Source organism: Setaria viridis, chromosome 6, assembly GCF_005286985.2.
Source record: "Setaria viridis chromosome 6, Setaria_viridis_v4.0, whole genome shotgun sequence".
Lineage (NCBI taxonomy): Eukaryota > Viridiplantae > Streptophyta > Magnoliopsida > Poales > Poaceae > Setaria > Setaria viridis.
In genome coordinates, this window is record NC_048268.2 from 12,627,827 (window position 1) to 12,634,218 (window position 6,392).

Below are 6,392 nucleotides of genomic sequence, written 5' to 3' on the forward strand. Positions count from 1 at the left end.
TTTATGTTGCTCCTTTGAGTACTCCATCGGATTGAGTCTTTGAATGTGCTTGAGTACTGCCATGCAGCTAGAAGGTGCTCAAGCCTCATTTAACTTAGTCTTGAATCTTGGGTCTTGATCTTTATATGGAAGTGCGATGAAAATCGCACTGCATATGGAGTAGCCCCCGAGCCTTAGGTTGAATCGAAGAATCAGGCTAAGGGTCAATCTTGTAATTTTACATCTTTTCCCCCTAAAACCTGGAGAAAAAACTTTTTTGTCTAATAGGCATGTGGCACACAGCCATCGAGCCGTTACACGACTAGTTTGGCTATAAGGGTCAACCTTTGGTCAATGTGACTATTCGCCTTTAGAAACTTATGTCTTCCAAAGAAATTGGATATCGTTCCAGTGATAATTGATGGCTTAAAAAGTAGAATATTCCCCGTAATTCTCACCGCTCTATTAACTGTGCTGCGGTTATAAATATCGGAGGGACTTATCCCTTCCATTTCGTCCGTTCATCTTCTGCACTGTTGCCCTAGCGCCGCCGCTTGCCATTCTTGAGCTTGAGCACCACCACCCCTCACTGTCTAGCCCTCCAGCTCATGCGCCAGAAGACCATCGGAGCAATGGTGCCTAAGAAAGCATCCTCAAGCAAAGGGGTGGAGACCAAGAAGCGCAAGGCTTCCAGGAAGGTGATCCAACTGCTGGCACCCAAGTACGGGAAGACCAACTAGACGGCGATGCCTAATCAAGCCAGCGCCTGAAAGAGATCTGTCCTGAAAGAGGTGAACATCCAGGTATTGGTGAATGCGAATCTTCTCCAGGAGAAGGAGTTCGCAAATTGGAGGGAAGGAGCCGGGAATCCGTGGCCACTGGAGAGCTACCTGGATGAGACAGTTATCTTTGCGCACTTCGTTGAGCATGGGCTGGCTCTGCCATCATCCAGCTTCTTTAGGGGTCTTCCAAGGTACTATAATCTGGAGCTTGTCCACCTCAACCCCAATTCTATATTGCATGTTGCTATTTTCGTGCACCTCTGTGAGGCCTTCCTGAGCACTCAGCCCCACTTCCAGCTGTTTAGGAAGTTTTTCAAAGTAAAGCCCCAACCCCGGATGGACCACATAGAAGTAGTCGGAGGGGTGGGGATCTAGCTTCGGGAGCAGTTCAACAGCCAATACATCGAGTACGAGCTCATAGACTCCCATTCTAGTTGGAAGCAACAGTGGTTCTATATTGGAAATCATGAGCCCCATCTTCCCAAGGTCACCGGCCACCGTCTAGTGTGGAACAATGTCACTGGCCACTGTCCAGTGTGGAACAATTATTTGCTGGATGAACCGAGTAGTTTCGACGGCTTTCAGCTACCGAACTTGATTGTGAAGATCACCCGCCTCAAGAAGGATGGCCTGACCAGCATCGGTGTAGCCTTCAGCTTCATGAGGAGGCGCATCCAGCCCCTGTAGTTGCGTTGCATGGCAAGGTACGAGTACTTGGGTCTCAATGACCCATCGCGAATGACCTCGGAGGAGCTATCCCTTGATGAAGTGATGGCACATCTAAAACGCTTCTTCAAACGCGTCAAGGGTATCCCGTGATCTTGCGAGAGCATTGCGCCACTAACCTGCCAAACCCAGTAGGTACCCATGACCTGTAGCCCCTGAGTACTAGTGTTGCTGTCTATCATTCTGCTGACTAGTCTTCTATCTATAGGATGAACTTAATTTGTATGTCTCAAACCCTAATCCGTCTGGAGCTGACATCACGCCTCATATGCAGTCCCTTGTGGCTGTGTAGAGGGCACTTGAGAAGGAGAAGGAGGAAAAGGAGGATTCACTAGACTCAAACCCTATCTTTTCGACAAGGTGGGGTCGTCATCTAGGATGTCCAAGAATGTAGCGAAGGACGTTGCAGAAGTTGAAGTGGCGCCACCCCCGAAGAAGGTGCGTACTGCCGCTGCCAAACAAGTGGCCAAGAAGTCGTCGGCCGATGAAGTCCCGCCTCCAGTAAGTTTGTTTGATAAGATCCTGAGGATCAAGTACTTTGATTTGTTTGCTTTATTCTCGTCTTTGACTCTCACATGGCTAACTGGTAGGTAGTCGAGGTAGAGATAGAGGTGGAAGAAACGACTACTGTAGTCATGCGGTAGAGGCTGCCGACTATAGAAGAAGTCCCAGCGTTGAATTCCCAAAGGGAGGAGACGACAGCTAAGGCTGGTGAGGATCCAACCGTGATCCAAGGAGCCATGCTAAACATGTCATCTCCTACCATCAGGGGACTGCATCTAGGAACTTGACCCACCATCAAAATAAAGAGATCCACCTAGTAAGTATCCGTGTACTGAATGTACCTTGATGTCGTGAGTAGTGTTGCCGAGTAGTGTATTGTAACACTTGTCTTGTTGTAGGAAATCCACCAGCGTGGAAGCTGAGAACCCGAGTACGAAGTCTACGGCTGATGGCAGTAGCCACTCAGCCAAGGAAGTCATCCTGGAGTCTGAAGTTCCGCCGCTAGAGGATCAGCCCACGCCCGAAGTCACTCTAGGCGTGGTTTCTCCTGTAGCAGCACTTATGCATGATGTCTTGGTGTCACTTGATGTTTTTGCAGTCCTAGCCCCTGAGCTACCAGAGGCTGAGCCCATTGCAGAGAGTAGTTCCTCAGTGGTGACGGAGTTGGTGGGCCTGATGCTGAACCCGGAGGCCGAGCCGGAGCCAGAGGTCGAGGTGGAGCCAGAATTCAAGGTGGAGGTGGCGGCCACTGGCGTAGTTGTGGCTGCACATGTAGCCCCAGAGCCACAAGCTGACGTGGAGGCTGCTAGGGCGCTGCATGTGCTGGAAATTATCCCACCATCCGAGGCGAGGCCGTTTGATAGTCATGGGGTGACCTCCTCCTTTCCTTCAGAAGCTGGTTCATCGACTAGTCAGGCAGTGGCCCCCGTCAGTGCGCCGAATGCTGAGGAGCATGATGACACTCTGCTCCCTCCCGTGGTGAACCTAGAGAAAATCGCGCTAATAGCTGACCTCCTGACCACCGTGGAGTTTGAGGTCACGCTGATGGATATGTATTGCCAGGTAGGCGAGTACACACATGTGAGTTTTACTTATGTTCTTGACCTTTGTCTTGAAATTGGTACAAGGTGCTTATACGAGTACTTTGCTTTGTGTTGTAGACACTGATCTAGCATTCCCATGAGAAGTTGAGAATTCTCAAAGGATATGGGGACGCCATCCAGCAGACCAAGGTGCTAGAGCAGAAACTAGCCGAAGAGCGGCAATACTCCTCCTGGTTGTTGATGAACTACAATGGCCAAGCTGCTCAGTTCCATAATGTTGTGCAGAACATAGCGGAGGAGAAAGACCGCCTCAAGAAACTCAACAAAGGATTAAGGAACCAGAATGATGGTAGGTTGTTATCCTCTGTTGTCTCCGAGTACTTATTTGCACTTGAAGTTACTAACTTGCTTTTTGCTTTTGTTCTTATAGAGCTCACTAAGGAAAACAAGGTTCTCCAGGGTCATGCCACGGATTGGCACAACACGTACTATGGGTCATGGATGAAGTTGAAAAGCTGAAGTAGAAGTACGACACCCTGGAGCACAAGCTCGAGAAGGAGAAAAAGTTGTGCATTGATGGAGAAGTCCAACTTGTTGACTTCATGAAACTCCGAGCGCAGGAGGCTGCGTTGGCGGCGAAAGATCTCGCTCTCAAAGAGCTAACAAAAGCCGCTTAGCCCATTGCTAATATGGTGGAGCTCCCGGAGGAAGGCGTAGAGCCCACCCTTTGGCAGAGAGACTCAAGGAAGTACTCGAGAAGGTCACCGGCTACATAAAGAAGATGACGGAGTCTATCTCCAAGCAGCTGCTGGCAATGGTGAAGTCACTCTACCCACAAGCCAACTTGGCTCCTGTGGCAGAAGGCATTGCCGAGGACTGCTCTGATGAGCAGTTCCAGTAGTACTTGGAGGAGATGAGTCCTATTGCTCAAGAAGTAGCTGATCAAATAGACCTTGAGTAATCTGCAACAAACAATTTGTTTGTAATATAAACAAGTTATGTCTATGCAATGTAAATTATTTTGAAGTCTTGTCACAATTCTTTTTTGCTTGTTGACTTGTGTGGATCTTCACGGTTTAGTGCATCCTAAGACTACCCTGATGTTTGCTCGTGCAGTAGTGGTGAGTGTCCGCACACAAGGCTACTCCTGGGAGCCTCTTTAGATACACTTTGTAGCTTACCTTTAGGATGTAACTCCTTTTTTAGAGTGCCCGTACTTGTGCATCTAGATAGTCAAACTCGTTAGGTGAGTAGACTCTTTAGGACTTCCCAAAATAGAGCCTACCTTGGCAACCTCTGTGGGCTGTTCTAGTATTGTGCTCCGAAGGCCTGGGTTGCGAACTTGTTTTTACAAGCCGCGACTAGATAGAGTTGTCTAGATAAGGTCTCGGGTAGTATGGATGACTCCCAAGTTGCTTGACGACTTCTTTTTGTGAAAGTCATCGATGGACAAATTTGTCCAAGGAGCTGATTAGCTCAGGAATTATGTGTGCAGGCTTGCTTTTTGCGCAAGTTACTGCTTATCCAACGAGTTGAATAACCCAAAAGATATGTGTTCCAACTTGTGATTACAAGCCGTGAGTTGGGTGCAAGTACCCGGAGGAGCTGAATAGCTCAGCAAACTTTGCTTCTATGTAAGTCGCAACTGGGCAGAGACTAGTCTTTTGCGACAAAAAATAACTCTACTTTATTGAATTGTAACTATACAACTAAGGCCGATGGCCAATTTACATGATTATGTAAATTATGGGTAGAATCAACATAAGTGCTCAATGTTCCACGAGTTGTCGACTTCTTCACTAGTGAGAGTTTGGAGCCTATACGATCCAGGTCCAGTGACCTTGGAGATGATGAAGGGTCTCTCCCAAGGAGATTTTAGCTTGTGCAGCACCTTGGTGTCTTGAATACGCTTGAGGACCATGTCGCCTGTGTTGAACGAACGTTCTTTGACGTTGCGATCATGATAGCGGCGAATTCCTTCATGGTATCTTGCTAACTGGATGAGTGTTGCACAACGAGCTTCTTCAAGGCTATGTAGATCTAGACGCCTTGTTTCTTCAGCTGCACCTTCCTCGTATTGCTCGACTACTGGATATTTCCACATGACATCGGTGGGGAGGATGGCTTCAAATCCAGAATAGGAAGTAGGGTGAGTACCCTGTAGGCTTGTACAGGTGTGTACGAAGCCCCCAGAGGACATTGGGTAGCTTCTTGAGCCACTTGCCACCTTTGGTGTTTCCAATGTTGTGTAGTCTCTTCTTGAGAGCTTCCAGTACCATCCTGTTGGTGCGCTCAACCTGGCTGTTGGCCCGTGGATGAGCGACAGAGACGTATTGGACATTGATCCAACTATTCTCGCAATACTCCCAGAAATCCTGATTTTTTAAATTCGAGCCCAAGTCTGTGATGATGTGATTGGGAAAGCTGTAGCAATGGACAATCTCATCGAGGAAGTCGAGTACTCTGTCTGCCTTCACCTCAATCCACATGGTGAACTTGTCGACCGCCACAAGTACTCGGTTGAAGCCTCAGGGCACTGTAGGCAGAGGGCCAATCATGTCTAGCCCCTGGCATGCAAAGGGCCAGCAGGGTGTTATAGTAATCAGCTCGTAGGTAGGGACATGCTGCTTGTTCATGAAGAATTGACATCCTTGGCACCAGCGGACTAGTTCTTCAGCATCCTTGAGAGCTGTAGGCCTATAGAAGCATGCCCTAAAAACTTTGCCCATGATCATTCTTGAAGATGCATGGTTGCTGCAGATGCCTTTGTGAATCTCCTCAAGTATGTCCCTGCCATCTTCGCGGGAGACGTACTTCATGAGTACTCCTGATAATGCACCTCATCTATAGAGCTTATCCTCGACTAGAATGTAGTTCTTGCCACGTCGTGAGACTTGCTTTGCTTCTATCTTATCTGGAGGTATCTTGTGCTCCTTGATATAGTCGATGCAGGATACTCGCCAGTCTACATCGATTATCATAACCTCCTAGTCTAGCTCATTATTGTCACGATCGGTGGTTTTAGATGGTGCTGGCTCTGTTATGGATGGCTCATGTAGTTCATGAATGAAGACACTAGCTGGAACTTGAGCATGAGTAGATCTGAGCTTGGATGAGAGGGTAGCCTCCTGGGTCAGAAAAACTAGTCCACTGATCCTTTCTTGAGAAGCTGACTGGCACCTCGGACCACTTGAGGAACGTAGGTATTGCTGGTTCAATGGACATGATTTCCTGGAGGGCTAATTTTTGGAACTGTTTGGTGCAGTACCTGGAGTGCCGCCGAATATGACATTGACGGTGTTGGATGGGTTCTAAAATTTCCCATTGTCCTCCTCATCTCTGTCTTCTTTGGCCTTGC